Below are 16,106 nucleotides of genomic sequence, written 5' to 3'. Positions count from 1 at the left end.
CGAACATCAAGCTGTGGCGGTCAGTAAATCGCATTTGCCGTGCGAATGGATGCTTCCGCATGATGCGACGTGACAGAGTGGAAGGATTTGCGTTCACCAGGAATGGGGTACAGCCATGTTGCTGGACCCACACCTAATCCAATTTGGGCGGACTTGATGCGTGCTTTTTGCTTCTTGAAGCTAAACAAAGTCTTCTCCCTGAGCTTTAAGCTGACGGGGATGGATGAGCGGCTCAACGTGTTTGACAATCTATCAACTTGGAGTCACCCGGCTGGGACTTTCCACATCCGGCCATCATCCGTCACAACGGAACGGTCACAGGAATATTCAGCTTGATATTTACTCTCGGAATGACATGGCAACTGCTTCGGGCTATTTGTTGGTATTGCGTTTACCGAAGAACATTAGGACTTCTTCAATAGATGTCGAAAGTTGGTGTATTTCTCTGAATAGGAAATACGGAACTAGGTCCAGTTGGTCATACATAATCGAAAACTTATTTCCAGAATACCACAAAGGCGTTTGTGGCACTTGTAGAATCCAATGTAGTTCTATTTTGATAAATGTCAGAGAATCTTTTCAGCTATTTCCGCACAATAAATAGCTGAATAATATGAAAAGGAAGAGCAATGATGATGAAGCCAAATAAAATTCTACGTGGATGGCAGGTGGCATCAAATGATAAGGATATACAGTAGTTGATGAAGAAAGCCCAACGCTATTTAATAAATATTTTTCAAACTGTAATGAGCAGCTCAATTTAACGTATTTTATGACAGATAATTCATCAGCCAAATTATTAAAAAACTGAGACCTGCTTTGGTTTTTCGTTTTGTTCGTTACTACAATCCTCCTAATGTGACACGCTTTTGTTCATAAGCATCAGACCCAGAAACCATTTGATATACCACATCCCTAACACAAAAATGAATACAAAAGCCGGCCATCACCGTTCGGTGGAATGATTTATGATACCCTGGCACGGGTCACTCGGCAGGCAGAGACACTCGAGAACCATGGACTTGTCATGTGTGCTGACCAGTTGGAATGTCGGTATGAGAGAAATGATTTACATCTGCCATTCTGACGGTGCTTTCGTCTGCGGAGGTGTTACCATTAGCGTCAGCACTATTCCGTGGTAATGAAATTTTCTACTGATCCTTGTTAACACGATTTCACGAGGAAGTTTAAGAGTGATGCTTTTTACTGGTGTATAAAAGTGTTTCTATTCATACTGATTTTAAACTGAGATAACTCGGATTTTTTTTCATTCATTTCCATAGCGACAGCTATTCAAGAGGCTTGTATGGTATTTCTAGAGAATGAATTATTAATGTGATGCATGTATGAGATGAAAATTGCATAGGGGGTATATTGAGTATTCCTTAACCTTCCAGGACTAGTATGAGACCATGGATCACTTACACAGTCTCAGCGCTGTTGTTAACGATAAGCGTGCTTTTTTCGTGTTAGAGTCCTTGAAGGCTAAATTATGCGTCAACCATTTCATACTGGAGAAAATTCTCATTAGTTTATGATATAATTAAGATCGTGGTTATCGACTGTAATTAACTCGTTGATGTGTTTATCAGCTTTGCAGTCTGATGACCAGCTAAAACGCTAAATTAATTCTGTTTAGACGTTTCGGTACCTTTATCGGTCCTTTTTCAATGGATTAAAATCGCTCAGCGTTTCATTGTCATAAGTGTCCTTCGTATAAGTCAAATAATTGAGTGTTCTAAACATCAGCTAATCCGGTATCCGTTATATTATGTGAACTGTTAATTAAAACACCGGATTGTTATCCCGTCAGGTTATTATCTAATTAATATAGCGTTTTAGCTGGTCATCCAGACTGCATAGCCGATAAACACTTCAACGATATAATTAAGATCCATAGAACATATTGTAGCTTGACTCGCGGGTACCCAGCCACCCACAAAACTAAAATGCGTACACATAATTTTTTTACCGGGATCTCAGCAAAATGTTGAACTTTTACCAAAATTCGCACAGCCGTGCCTCAGCAAACATGTTTTTTGCCGAGATTTCTGTCAAAATTGCTGAAAATCAGCAATTATTTTGCCGAAAATCAACAAACAAACGCCATTTTGTTGAAATATCAGTTTTTATTTTGATGGCGCATGGCTGTGCAGATTTTTGCTGAGCTGCAGAAATAAAAACTAAGTGTGTATATCTCAGGCAATTTTCACCCGATCTACATAATTTTGGGCTCGTTCAATTTGAAGCTTCTTCTTCCATCTAGTTGTTATCAGGTGGACTGATCCGGCACTTTGGTATCCGGAAAATCCGGATTTTTCGGGACATGTCCTACTTAGATGATATTGTTTGTTGATTTCGGTAGGGGTCTGGGTCATTTGGCATAAGGTCATTTGGCATAACGCCATTTGGCATACGGTCATTTGGTATAATGGTATTTTGGCATAATGGTCATTTGGCATAACAGACATTTGGCATAATATGGAACTGTTAAAGGGAAAGGGTTATTTGATGTGTTTTTCACATAGTCAGAACAAATCGAGGATATTTTCTGATAGATTTTGACTGATGATAGACATTTTTTGGAAGTACGGACAAACGAAGCGGCAGAACTTCTTCCGACGAAGGGATCACATCCGTCATTGACTTAATCCCGGAAAACGACTAAACTAAAAAAATGGATCTTGATTCCCCTTGCTTGATTCCGATTAAACACCTACTTTTGAAGAATGGATCAATGCCTACTTTCAAAGAAGGAATCATATCCTCCATTGCCTTACCCCGGGTCAACGTCCGGGAATCAAATTCACCATCTTATTCCAGAAAAACGCCTACATCCAAAGGATGAATCACATCTACCATTGCCGTATTCTGGATAAATTTCTATTTCCATAAAGGGAATCACTTTTACTCACAGAGGGATTTAATCCACCATTGCCTTAATCCGGGACAAACGAATTACATCACCACTGCTTTAACTGGGTAATCGCTTACTTGAATAAAAAGGGATCACATCCACCATTGTCCAATTTTAAAGAAGGGATCACATCTATTATTGTCGGGAAAACGCATCCCGATAGAAACTTTATTTCCAATGGAGATTTAACATTTATCGTTGCTTCGTACCCGGCCAATACATGCTTTCTTCGAAAAGATTATGTCTTTTTAATATTATTAACAAGCTGTGTTATATTCACCATTCCGGGTTTTTCAGCACCATTTAGTCTAGTAGCTAATTTCATGAACACCAAAAAAAAAATATGCCATATGTCCGTTATGCCAAATGACCCTCGCTTTTTCTTTTTCGCTTTTGTTCTCAATTATGCCAAATGTAGCCTTTCGGTAGGTATTCCGCAATATGGTTATCAAACTTCTTGAAATTTCATCAGCAGATTGATCTTTCTTTTTTTGGGTCCATCAGAAGTGCAAATCTTCGATTGGCGATTCCAGAACAGGTTCCTCGAGGGATCATAGTTGGCCTAAACATTTTTCAATGAAACATCATCAATATGGATATCAAACTTCTTGAAATAATCTCAAGCGCATGTTCTTGATGATCCTGTGTTCACCAGTTAATTAGACTTCGGTGTGTCCATTCCGGAATAGGTTTCATGATGTGTCATGAGTCGTTCCAAACAATTTTTTTAATGGTTCAGAAAACTGCAACCTTTCTTGAAATCGATTTTCTAGTAAGATAAATGCATAATCAATGCAAGGACCACTTATTGACCTTCCAGTACTTGGTGGCAACTGGTCCACCAAATGATTCAGGAGATTCGGAGAAATGTCCAATTTCGTCTTAGACAGCCGATATTTTTCTGGAATCGTTTGTTTTAGTATTCTGAGAGCAAAATCAATGCATGCACTACTTTTCGGCCTTATATAGCCAGTAAGTTGTGCTCCGGAATAGAACTGTATATCAGTGGTGGAAATACTCGCTCCACAAGTAAGAAAAGAGTGTAATTTAATCTACTAAAAGCGCTGCTTACGAGCGAACCTTCTGTTTGCATTTTTCTGGTACTTGCTTTTTACGCGAGTATTGACAGAGCAAAGACTAAAGTATGCCAGTGTTTTGTTCGCGAGTAAAAATCACTGTCGCGAGTTCCTCCAGAAGTTCCACCAGGATTTCCTCCGGGAGCTCCTCCAGTGATTCCTCCGGGAGTCCTTTCAGGAATTCTTCCAGGAATTTCTCCAGAAGTTCCTCCAGGATTTCCTCCGGGAGCTCCTCCAAGATTTCCTCCTGGAGTTCCTGCAAGAATTCCTCTGGGAGTTTTTCCAAGAATTCCTCCGGAAGTTCCTCCCGAATTTCCTCTGGGAGCTCAACCAAGAATTCCTCAGGAAGTTCCTCCAGGAATTCCTCTGGAAGTTCCTCCAAGAATTCCTAAGGGAGTTTCTCCAGGAATTTCTTTGAGAGCTCCTCCAGGAATTCCTTCCGGAGTTCCTTTGGGAATTCCTCCGGGATTTCATCCAGGAAATCCTCTGGGAATCCCTCCTGGAGTTCCTCCAGAAATTTCTCCTAGAGCTCCTCCAATAGTTCCTCCTGGAGTTCCTCCAGGAATTTCTTCTATAGTTCCTCCAGGAATTTCTCTTGGAGTTCCTCCAGGAATTCCCCCAGGATCTCCTCCAGGAATTGTCCGGGAGTTGCTTCAGGAATTGTCCGGGAGTTCCTCCCCCTCGCTTGATAGCTCCATCATAGCTCCAGCTTGTCTAATCAGTTTCTTCATTTCTATTTCAATATTTTATCTATAAAAACTCACAGTTTTCTAGTACGTTAAAAAAAAGTCGCAACTTTCAGAGGTGAATTTCTAGAATTGAGTTTCTGAAGCACCATGTTTGCAAAGATGTTTGCTTATTTTGACACAAAAATTGTTGTGTGAACCACCCAGTAAACCACATATCGTATATGAAATGATAAATTGTATCGCATATATTGCTATTTTCTTTCACATTCGTATATAACTGCTTATGAAGATGGCTAAAATATGAACATTGTTGTATAAGATACCAGTGTGAGCAATATTTACGATTGCGTTTATGGAAGTCATAATCCTATATAAATAATATTAGTTTTATCGGATCAAATCGGAAATATCGTTTATGTATACAAATATTGTCATACAAATCATATACCGATGTGCGTTGTACGTATATAGCTTCCACCTTCTGCGTGTTGAGCACTGAACCACTGAACCTTACCGATTAAATTAATTTCAAAATTACTTACTTCACTACATCCGATATGCCAAAATTCCGAATATTGCCGGTGTAATTTTGGAATCTATGACAAAAGGTCGAAAGACAAAAGGTCGAAAGGACAAAAGGTCGAAAGACAAAAGGTCGAAAAGACAAAAGGTCGAAAAGACAAAACGTCGAAAGAGACAGAAGGTCGAAAGGACAAAAGGTCGAAAAGGCACAGAAGGTTGAACGGTACAAAAGGTCAGAAAGGGACAAAAGGTCAGAAAGGGCAAAAGGTCAGAAAAGAACAAAAAGTTCGAAAGGGAAAAAAAGGTCTATCAAGAACAAGTTAATAACAATTTGGGTGTATTCCAAAAGAATTTATGAAATGCATTTAACTTTAATCAAAAATAACTCACTCATCTAATCAATCAAAGTTGAAGAATCACCAATTTTCTAAGAAGGAGTAATTACTATAAGACAATATTATCAATATCTAGATAGTTCTAAAATAGATAAAAAAGATTGTTAATACAAATGAATAAAGCTTGTATTCTGCGAGACAGAGTTATCCTATACCACGCAGGCGCACGCATTGAAAATACAGGCAGCTAAGAAAAAAATATTGACAGTAAGAAAGTAAGTATTCAAGTAAGTAAGAAGAACAAGGTTTATCGAACGGGTACTCAAACTAAGAGGCCGTTCCATCATTTCTCGTGTTCATTCAGCACTTCCACAGTTATTAGTTGCAAGATTCCTAAGCCGACTTACCATTTTGCATTTGTATATCATAAAGGCTAACACGATGATGCTTGTATGCCCAAAAAGTCGAGAAAATTTCTTACACGTAAATTTCCTAGAACGAACTCAGCCACCATCAGCATGGTCTTGCTGAGCCAACCTAAAAGGTTTATATCTCCCAACAAAACTGTTACTCAAAAGCTGCTCAGCCTATCTAAAAAAGATTTAAATATCTTTTGCGGCTTAATAACAGGACACTGCCCGAGTAACAACTATGTTGAAACTTGCCTGCTCAGGGATTAAGGATCTCGGGGTCGTTTTATGCGGACTTGTCTCTCAATTCCGTAGCTGAGGACTGTATAATACACGCCGGTGTATTTGATCGAAGTGACATTTAGAAAACTCAAACATCCATCTATTAGTGGTACTTATTGAATGAATTTCATTTAATTGTTAAAAATTGTAAAAACAAAAGAGCAGAGTTTTTGCTAACTGTGTAGGGCAACTCTGGTGCGAGATTGATTCTCTCCGTTACAGTTTCTTGTTAATTTCAAACTTATGTCCCTTTCGACCTTTTGTCCTTTCGACCTTTTGTCTTGTTCGACGTTTTGTCCTGTTCGAAGTTTTGTCCTTTCGACCTTTTGTCCCATTCGACGTTTTGTCCTTTCGACCTTTTGTTCCTTTCGACCTTTTGTCCTTTCGACCTTTTGTTCCTTTCGACCTTTTGTCCTTTTCGACCATTTGTCCCTTCGACCTTTTGTCTTTCGACGTTTTGTCTTTCGACCTTTTGTCCTTTCGACGTTTTGTCTTTCGACCTTTTGTCCCTAACCCGTAATTTTGTGCTGCCAACCATTATCCCTCAATATCTGCACTAACATTTCATCGAACAACTAAAATGTAATTGAGCTGTAAACACAGTTCGAAAATAAACACGATGAAAGACATTACTGATGTTGACATTTCAGAATCGTTTCTACGTGGGTTGAACCGTTTGGAATGATGCGCAATCGTTGTTATGTACGAACATTATCAGGATAATCATAATTTGTTATCATATACGATAGAAGCCACATTTGTACGTCCAACAACAAGGCATCCGAATCGTATCAATGTAGTTCATATCGTACACTGAAGCTCTTGTCAATAATAAATCTCCATCTAGATTATGATTGTCAAAGTTTTGCTGCTTTTCAAGAGTTGCTGAGTAGCGCAAGGGTAGAGCACCAGCCTTTAGTTCCAGAGGTCAAATGTTCGAGACAGGGTTGTTACCATTTATTTTTTCAAATATTCATTAAGTCGTATAAATGATCATGAAAACTCGAGAAAGTCCTTATTTAGCACGTATAAGGCCTCCACTTTAGTAGGTATTTAGCGATTCGGTGCATTATATACATAATATCTTATGTGTATATGATGACCTATATCAAGAGCAATAAGTATAATAATGTTGACTGGGCAGTCGCTACTTTTTGAGGACGAGTTTCAAAATTTTACTTTGGGTGTCTTTTACTCTGGATGGTGTATAAAAGTCACAGGACTCTAGGACAATTTCCAATTTGGTCACGTAAATGGAGAACAAAAAAAACTGGCAACAATGGAGAAGTCGTGCAGCGGATCGGCGAGAGAAAAGCAGCAGCGTCGACCAATCACGGATTGGGGAGATCAACATAAACAAACACCAGCCGAGTACATTCAAAGTTAATTGCCTGTATGCCGGGTATTAAGCCACCCGGTGTGGAAATTAATTACTATGTCTGAAACTTGATTATGCATATGTACAACATGTGATAGATTTAGTTCGGAAAAGGTATTGGAGGGTAACCGCCCCTTCGGTGGGGTTTGATCCCACGACCCCAGTTCGCATGACAGGTGCTTTCCCTACTAAGCTACGAAGGACCTCCGTCGTCCACCGCAGCTTAGCGGGTACTGATGAAACCAAATTCCCAGCACCAGGTATCAGCCGATCTCTCGCAATACATTTTCAGTCTGCATTTTCAGTCAAACAAAACAAATAAGTCAAGTAAGACAAATAAAACAAAAAAGACATATTAGACAAATAAAACAAATAAAAAAATAGTAAGTTTTTTTTCCTGATATTCCTCCAGCTATAGGTCCAGGAATACTTCCGGATATTCATCCAGGAATTTCTTCGGATATTTCTCCAGGAACTCCTCCGAATATTCCTTCAGGCATTCTTCCATATATTCCTCCATACATTTTTTCAGATATTCCAGTATTCCTTCGAATATTCCTCCAGATATTCTTTCGGATATTCCTCCATGAACTCTTCCGGATAATCCTCTAGGAAGTCCATTGGATATTTCACCAGGAATTCCTGAGGATATTCCTCCAAGAACTCCTCCAGGAATTATCCCGGAAATTCCTCCAGGAATTCGTCCAAATATTCCTACAGGAATTCCTCTGAATATTCCTCAAGAGAATATTCCTCAAGACATTCTTTTGGATATTCCTCCAGATATTCCTTCAGGAAATCCTCAGAATATTATTCTGCTATCTCTTCGGATATTTCTTCAGTAGTTCATCTAGATATTCCTAAAGAATTCCTCCAGAAGTTGTTCCAAATATTCTCCAAGTATTCCTCTTGATATTCCCTCAGAAATTCCTTCGTCAAAATAATTCTTTGGATATTCCTCGAACATTCCTTCAGGAACTTCTCCGGATATTCCACCAGGAATTCTGCGTGAAATTTCTTCAGGAAGTCATCCGGACATTCCTCCAGGAATTCTTCCGGATGTTCATCAAGGAGTGCCTCCGGATATTGCTCCACATATTACTACGAATGTTTATCCAGGAGTTCCTTCGGATATATCTCTAGGAAACCCACTGAATATTCTTTCAGAAATTCATCCGGATGTTCCTTCTGGGATTCCTACGAGTATTCTTCCAAATATTCTTTCGGAACTCCAGGACTTCGTCCTAGAATTCCTCCGGATATTCCTCAAGGAATTCTTCCGGACATCCCTACAGGAATTCCTCCGGATATTTTTCCACGAATCTCTCAGGATATTCCTTCAGGAATTCTTCCGGAGAATTTCCAGAGGAATTCCTGAAGGAGTATCCGGAGTAATTTCTGGTGGAATATCCAAACTAATTCTTGGACAAATATTCGGAGGAATTGCTGGAGGATCATCCGAAGTAATATTTGTCTTGTCCTATCTATCCTATTTGGCTTATTTGTCTTATTTGTCATTGGAGAGAGGTATCCTGTAAGTACCTCGCATTCAATTGGTTCTCAGTGTGGATCAAACAATCACTAGAAGCATGTTTAATTTCTAAAGAAAATATACATACCTTTCGTTATGTATATTGACTTTAAAGAGGTATACTCAGGGAATTCTTGAATGACTTGAAAAGGAACAGCTATTGAAGGCGTATCAAATTTGATTCTACGGATTGAAAAGGGCATGAACCATTTACTTTCTTACTGATCAACATTCTTTATTGGTCTTGCTATCTTATATATTAGGGTTTACACTTCTTTGCTTATACTAGGTACATGTTTTGATGTTTGTTGTTCATGACTGAGTGTTCTTGGCATTGGGTGCCGTTACGCTTGGGATCCCCGGAAACTCCCCGGAATCAAATTCATTAGAAGAAGAGGTTCGTTCAAACCTTTATACATAAAAATAGGCTGCGCCGCTAGATACAACGGATAGTAAATACATAATCCTATCTTACTGGAAAATCGAAGGTACTAAATAATGAATAAGTCTTCCAATAACAATCCGGAAACTTATTGAGATTTTTTTGAAGTTGCAGGCGATAAATCGACCTCCACTTAGCAAATGCATGCATCTTTATTTCTGTAGCATTTTGTTTAATCAATAACATATACAATCGTATGAATATGTATCGCAAAGCTACAGATAAGTTATTGAATTAAATGAATAAATTTGCAATTTATTAAAGGCAGCAAAATTAAATGTCCATGAAGTACTAAAAATTTTCCAAAAAAAAATAGGAGATTGCCAATGAAGAAATCAGGGTATGAGCAACAAATAAATATAAAATTTTTCCAAATAATACAACAGTTCCATATCCCTAGTAACATTTTGGTTTTATTCTGTTTTTGTAGCACTCTTGCAGAGCAAAACATGGTCTTTAAGAGAGTTATAAAACTTAAAAAAAACTGTTAAGATTTTTTCACAAAACAAAAAAATAGCACTAATAAAAGCAAAAATTGCAATTATGAAAAAGAATTGTCCATATAAAAATCAAAAGATTCCACGGATAGAAATACAAAACTTCCATAAACAAATCAATATTAACAATAAACGAAACGAATACATTTTTTCCACGAAATAATTATTTTTTTCCACTAGAAATTAAAAACCTTTCCGCGAAATAATCAATAAAGAGCAATACAACAATAAAGAGATTTTCATTAAAAAAAATACATAAAGGCATGATGAAATTTTCAATGAATGCTCAGTTTTATTGCTTTTTTATATTTCTTTATGGAAATTCTCATATTTTTTAGTGCTCTTTATTGATTTTTTCATCAGAAAGTTTTAATTTTAGTGAAAAAATAGTTATTTTGAAAAGTTTGTAATTGTTTATTGCTAATATTGATTTATTTATAAAAATTTTGCATTTTTTTCGTGGAGCATTTTGATTTCTTTATGCGAAGCTTTTAAAATTGCAGTTTTTGCTTCTAAAAATATATTACCAACCAAAGACCAAAAAAAAAAAAAAATATATATATATATATATATATATATATATATATATATATATATATATATACTATATTTATAGTATACTATATTTTTTGTATTGTGGAAAATTCTTGATTGTGTTTGGAACTTTTGCATTATTTGTGTAAATTTCATATTTACTGGACTGGCAACGACAACAATAATTAGGTAATTGGAAATCTAAAATTAGATTCTGTGTGGATTCTATACAGCAGAATTTTACAGTAGATCTCGGCACAGTAGCGGTTAAGTTAAGTGAAGACTAGACCAACATTTCAAAAGGGAGCAACAGCCAAAATTTATTCCTTCTGATTCCTCGTCTACGTATACATATTTTTAAATCTATCTTTTTATTTGGAAGGCTTACATATACATATATGTAGACAAAGAATCAAAGTGTGTGAATGGTCTGCCCATGCAGAGGTATTGGCGCAGCGGGTGGCAACCGAGTTCGTCACCTCGAAGCATGGCAGAAGTGTGAATGAATAGGTGTATGTATGGACTGCACACGCCGCGCTGGGAGTAGCGCAGGAATGTTGGTTCCTATGACTACTGATACCCCGTGGCGTGGCAGAGGAAGTGTGGGTGAGCATCCAAGTCAGTCTCACTCGGTACGAAAGGAATGAGCATACAAATCAGTCTCACACGGTATGTTTGAGTTGAGCGAGGTGAGTCAGACTCACATGGTATGTCAGAAGTGGGAACCTAAGCGAAATGTTCCACAAGGGATGCCAGAGCAGTGTTAGGTCGAATGACTAGAGTAGTATGTGTCAGCAAGAACTGAATGAAAGAGGTGAGCAGACTCACATTGCATGAGAAGGGTGGGCACACAAGTTAGACCCACACGGCATGACAGAGGTGCAACAGAGTATGTAGGGGTGTGTTTGAGGGTGCAATAGAGTGAGCACCCAAGTAAGACTCGCATGGGACGGGTGCCTGTGTGAGCGAGAATGAGCAGAGTACGTTAAGTACTGCCATCCCCAGAAGTAGTACTGGGAGGAGGTAGTTCCTGGGGAAAGGATGGCGGAGCCCAAGGGAGTTTAGTCAGGTATTACCGGTACGGTCAGATCCGACACTCCAGTACACTTCCGTGTGGTAGTTTGGCAACTACAATGCACGTGTGCTGGGTTAGTGTGTAAATGCATTCTCCCTTGTAAAAGACAAAGAATCAGAAAAATAAATTTTGGCTGTTACGCCCTTTTCAAATGTTGGTCTAGAAGTGAGAATTGGAAAATGATCTGTCGCGATCCGGCCCTGTTTCGTTTAAAGTAGACTGTATGTGATTTGAAGTGATGGCGTGTCCCAACATCGATGGGTTCCCTGGATACGTATCTGAGTAATTGCCACGCCTTGAGTCCATTTAAATGCCACAATAGTCCTTAGCTTTAGAGCAATAATTTTCAACCCGACTTATTATCAAAATAAAGAGTGCATTGATTTACAAAACTATATTTACAGGACTGTTAATTACAAAATAATAAAAGACGAGACAACACTAACAATAATTCTATGTCTGTTAATGGTCAATTATTATATTTGCAACTGTGCAACAATTGTTCCTGCAGTTGTTATCGAAACTTCCCAAAACCTCATCCAATAGAATGATCTACAGTATCGACGGCTCAAAGTATTTGTCTATCTAAAATAAATGAGGTTTGGCAAAATCATTGCAGAATCAAAGTAGAATAAAATTCATATCCAATATCATAGATGAAATTGAAATATTGGATATCAATTTCACCTTAAGTTAGATTTGGTTGCTGCAACTTGAATATGACTGATTTTAGTTCTATATGAGTAACAGAAACCTACTTATGACAAGCATGTTTCTCAGGAGAATGTTCATACATGAAAATTTTCACCGAAACCGGGTTTCGAAAAACATTTCGTATGGATTGATTTGCACCGCACGTACAACTTGACGATTCTCATAAAATTTAAAAATTTACTGATCTGATTCAAGTTTTTATTGTTGTGACCAAAATTATTTTCAGGGACAGTACGAAATTCGTGATAGCTTTTTATAACATCTACCTACTGCTCGAATTGAATATCTATAACATTACCATAACATTCCCCTTCCTTTCTACTCCCATTTCAGGAAAAAGTCCGTTTGCATGGCAGCAAAACCACCACCACCACTGAAGAAACGGCGCAGTTCAACATCCGCGTGGATCAACCGACGCAACTCGACAACGCCACCCTCGATAGCGGTGCGCAAACGTTTCAAGAGTCTTCCCTTCGCGTTGGTTCCACCGGAGGGCTTCGACGCCGACATCACAGTCGACGAGTTCTTCCTCCAGGAGGCACTGAAACGTTGCAAAGAAGCCTCGCGCAGACACACCGACGATGAGGTCACCCAGGCAATGACGGAGAATGACGACAGCAGTCGTAGCTATAGCGAAAATAGCGAAGGAACGTCGTTGAATCCGCTCAAGCTGCCACCACCGTGCAAGTGTCCATATTTTGGCGAAAGTTGCAGCAAGCAGCAATTCGAGGGAATTAGACCTGCCGAGATTAAGATTATCAAAACCACCTCAATTTTAGCTCAATCTCGAACTTCGATACCCAGATCTACAGCAATATTTCAATCTCCTCACAGCCTACGAGATCGACTTCGAGTAGTCTGTCAACTCTACCGGCATCGTCCGTGGTGTCTCCAAACAAGAAGAGCAATCACCTGAAAAGTGTGTCAGTGGTGACGTGGGACTCCCGTCGGCATCAAAGACGAGGTCCAGTTTCGGAGGAGCTCGTACATCGCTGCTGTTGACTCCGACGAAGCCAAACGTCGCTAGCGCTTCTTTGCGTCGATCAGCTACGCTAAGGCATCATAACGAAAGTACGCCGTCAATCGTTGTTTCTGGAGCACCAAAGAAGAACAGTTCGTCACCGTGTCTAATCCAGAGGCAAGCCACCATTCGGTCCCATCACTCGAGAAATTCTAGCGTCATTTCACGGAACTCCTCGAGGCATGGGCGCATAATTCTCTTGGAGCAGAAAGCGACCAAGGTGCTGGGGGTGGTGTTCTTCACCTTTGTGATACTGTGGGCTCCGTTCTTCGTGCTGAATCTGCTGCCGAGCGTGTGCAAGGAGTGCGAGACAGCATCAACCACTGGGTGTTCGAATTCGTTACCTGGCTCAGGTACGCCAGTAGCATGGTCAACCCGATTTTCTACGATTTTCAACAAGGCATTCAGGGATGCCTTCAAGAAGGTGCTGCTCTGCCGATATGGAACAGAAACCAACGTGGCAACCCAGTAGCTAGCAGCACTGTGCGACTGTTACTCGTACGGTAGCCGTTTAGTGTAGCACAAGGCCAAAATATAGGAACGCTTCCGTTTTACCGAAGTGGGGCTCAATGTTGCACAACTATTTTTCTATCAACGTACCTTTGTAGCGAATTTTACGAAACTTGTGATGTCGTCGTGTGTTAGAGCGGAAAATAAATGTTTACACTGTTAGGGAAACCCACGACGGATGAGTCAATTATTTATGCCGAACCTGCATGGGGGCCGTTTGGCGTTTGGACGCAAGACTTACCGCGATTGAGTGATGATGGAAAAAGGATTCCTTCTTTCGCACTAGTATGGCATAAGCCCAAGATTTTTTTATGTACTTTTATGACTTCGTCAGTAGATGGGAATGACCAGCGCGGGGGGGAAACATACATTTTCAGTGCAAAACATAAAAAAACGAGCATAAATTCCATACAAACATCCAAGATGGCTGAGTTGGGGATATTGACAAGTCGGATAACCTGTATACATAAAAAAATCTTGGCATAAGCCCCATTCTCTCTGTCTTGTTGGTGCAGAGTATTGCACTATAATGTACACAGCTGGGGATGACAGTAGCGAAACGCAGCGGGACACTATTGAGCACCACCGGATTGCATATCTTTCAGGCTTCCTGTTCAATATAAAATATGCTTCTTTTTGTATACAAGGGTTACAACAGACCGGCTATAGTCATGCATCTCAAATAAAGGGATTAAGTGTAATTTATCAGAATATTGCTTCTTGTTGAAAATATAAAATTAAACCGAAGTAACCAAGGGCAGTCCATACACGAAGTAACCAAAGGGCTGTCATAATACCCCATGGACAGAGTTTTGATTAGATTTGGATACCCATCTTCCAGCATGGACAATTGTTTTAATATTGCGACTTGCAAATGAAATTAGCATTGCGGATAACCTGCAAGCAACTTTAACAGGAACGAGCTGTCAAAATCCTATCTGCTGTGTCTACTTTAGGCGTGTTATTCATCGGACTTACGTTAGTTTTGAATTGATGTGCACATCCTGGCAGTGGTGCTAAAATATTTTACTTTCTTTTCAGAAGAATGTCAAACATTGGCATTAAGATGAATACACCACTAGGTGTTCCAATCTGCCAAATTCACGATTCAGCCATCTTGGATTTTAGTATGGGAGAGCCAGCCGGTTTGTTTATGTTTTGCACCTTCTTCTCTTTCATAAACTGGGCAGGTTGAAACACCTAGCTGTGTATTCGTCTTGATTGGCACTTATTTATTAGTTTTATGATAGGAGGAAAGACGGCCTTGGCAGGCTTTGCTCTATTATTGGCAGGGGGGGTTTTGTCGATCAAATTTATGTAATTTGGCCACAATATTCTTTTATATGCAAAGAATGTTTAGGCCAAATTTGAGCCTAATCAGTCATAAAACCCCTGCCAATAATAGAACAAAACCTGCAAATCATTCCATACTTCCTATTAAAAATAACTTTCTATCACAATATCTTAAATGTGGAGTAAGAGCTCATTATATTTTGCTTAAATAGAATGACAAATCATAACGACTTCAATTATAACATAATCTTCTTAAAAGATAAAATAGCCAGCAACACTGTATGTAAGATCTTTTGCATGTTTGCTGCAACTTCGTGCATTTGGCGAACTCAACGCAAACTGCAATAAATAAAAAACTCAAAGGTGCAGCCCAATCGGGTTGTACGCAAAGGTGACGTAGGACTACGTAGCTATTCGAAATTGATGGAATTTGCCATAATAATTTGTGTCGTTTTATTAACATTGAGCAAACTGCTCGGAGGCCAACTGAATCAAGAAGTCGAATATTTGTTCCCCAGTTGGATGGACTTTGAGTCTCTAACCGTGGAATTAACATGACTCATTGGTCGCTGAAGCCACTCGATTGGCGATTGACATCACAATCCTTACTTTGCCACGAACGCTTACATCGCGGGCGAAAACCAAACGCTGCATATAAATATATTTGCGTTTGGTTTCACGCCACTTCTGATTCTGCTTATTTCTCCTTTATTTCGGCCATTTTTGAGGATGGTGTCCTCCATAAAGGTCTTTACTAGCAAATTTAATAGCGTGGCGGAGGAGATGATGCAATTAATTTGAACGGGTGGAATCACTAACAGCAACCAAGCTACCACGCAAACCCGATGCTGCCGAAACAATCCATTTTCGCAATTAACTC

General features: G+C 39.2%; 1 pseudogene; it reads left to right on the top strand.

Annotated features, from left to right (window-relative positions):
- Positions 1-13,899, top strand: part of LOC134204011 (uncharacterized) — an 86,686-nt pseudogene extending 72,787 nt beyond the window's left edge.
- The last annotated feature ends 2,207 nt before the right edge of the window (positions 13,900-16,106 follow it).

This window comes from Armigeres subalbatus, unplaced genomic scaffold (genome assembly GCF_024139115.2).
Source record: "Armigeres subalbatus isolate Guangzhou_Male unplaced genomic scaffold, GZ_Asu_2 Contig328, whole genome shotgun sequence".
Taxonomy (NCBI): Eukaryota; Metazoa; Arthropoda; class Insecta; order Diptera; family Culicidae; genus Armigeres; species Armigeres subalbatus.
Note: the sequence above shows the minus strand (reverse complement) of the source record. Positions and strands in the feature narration are given on the sequence as shown.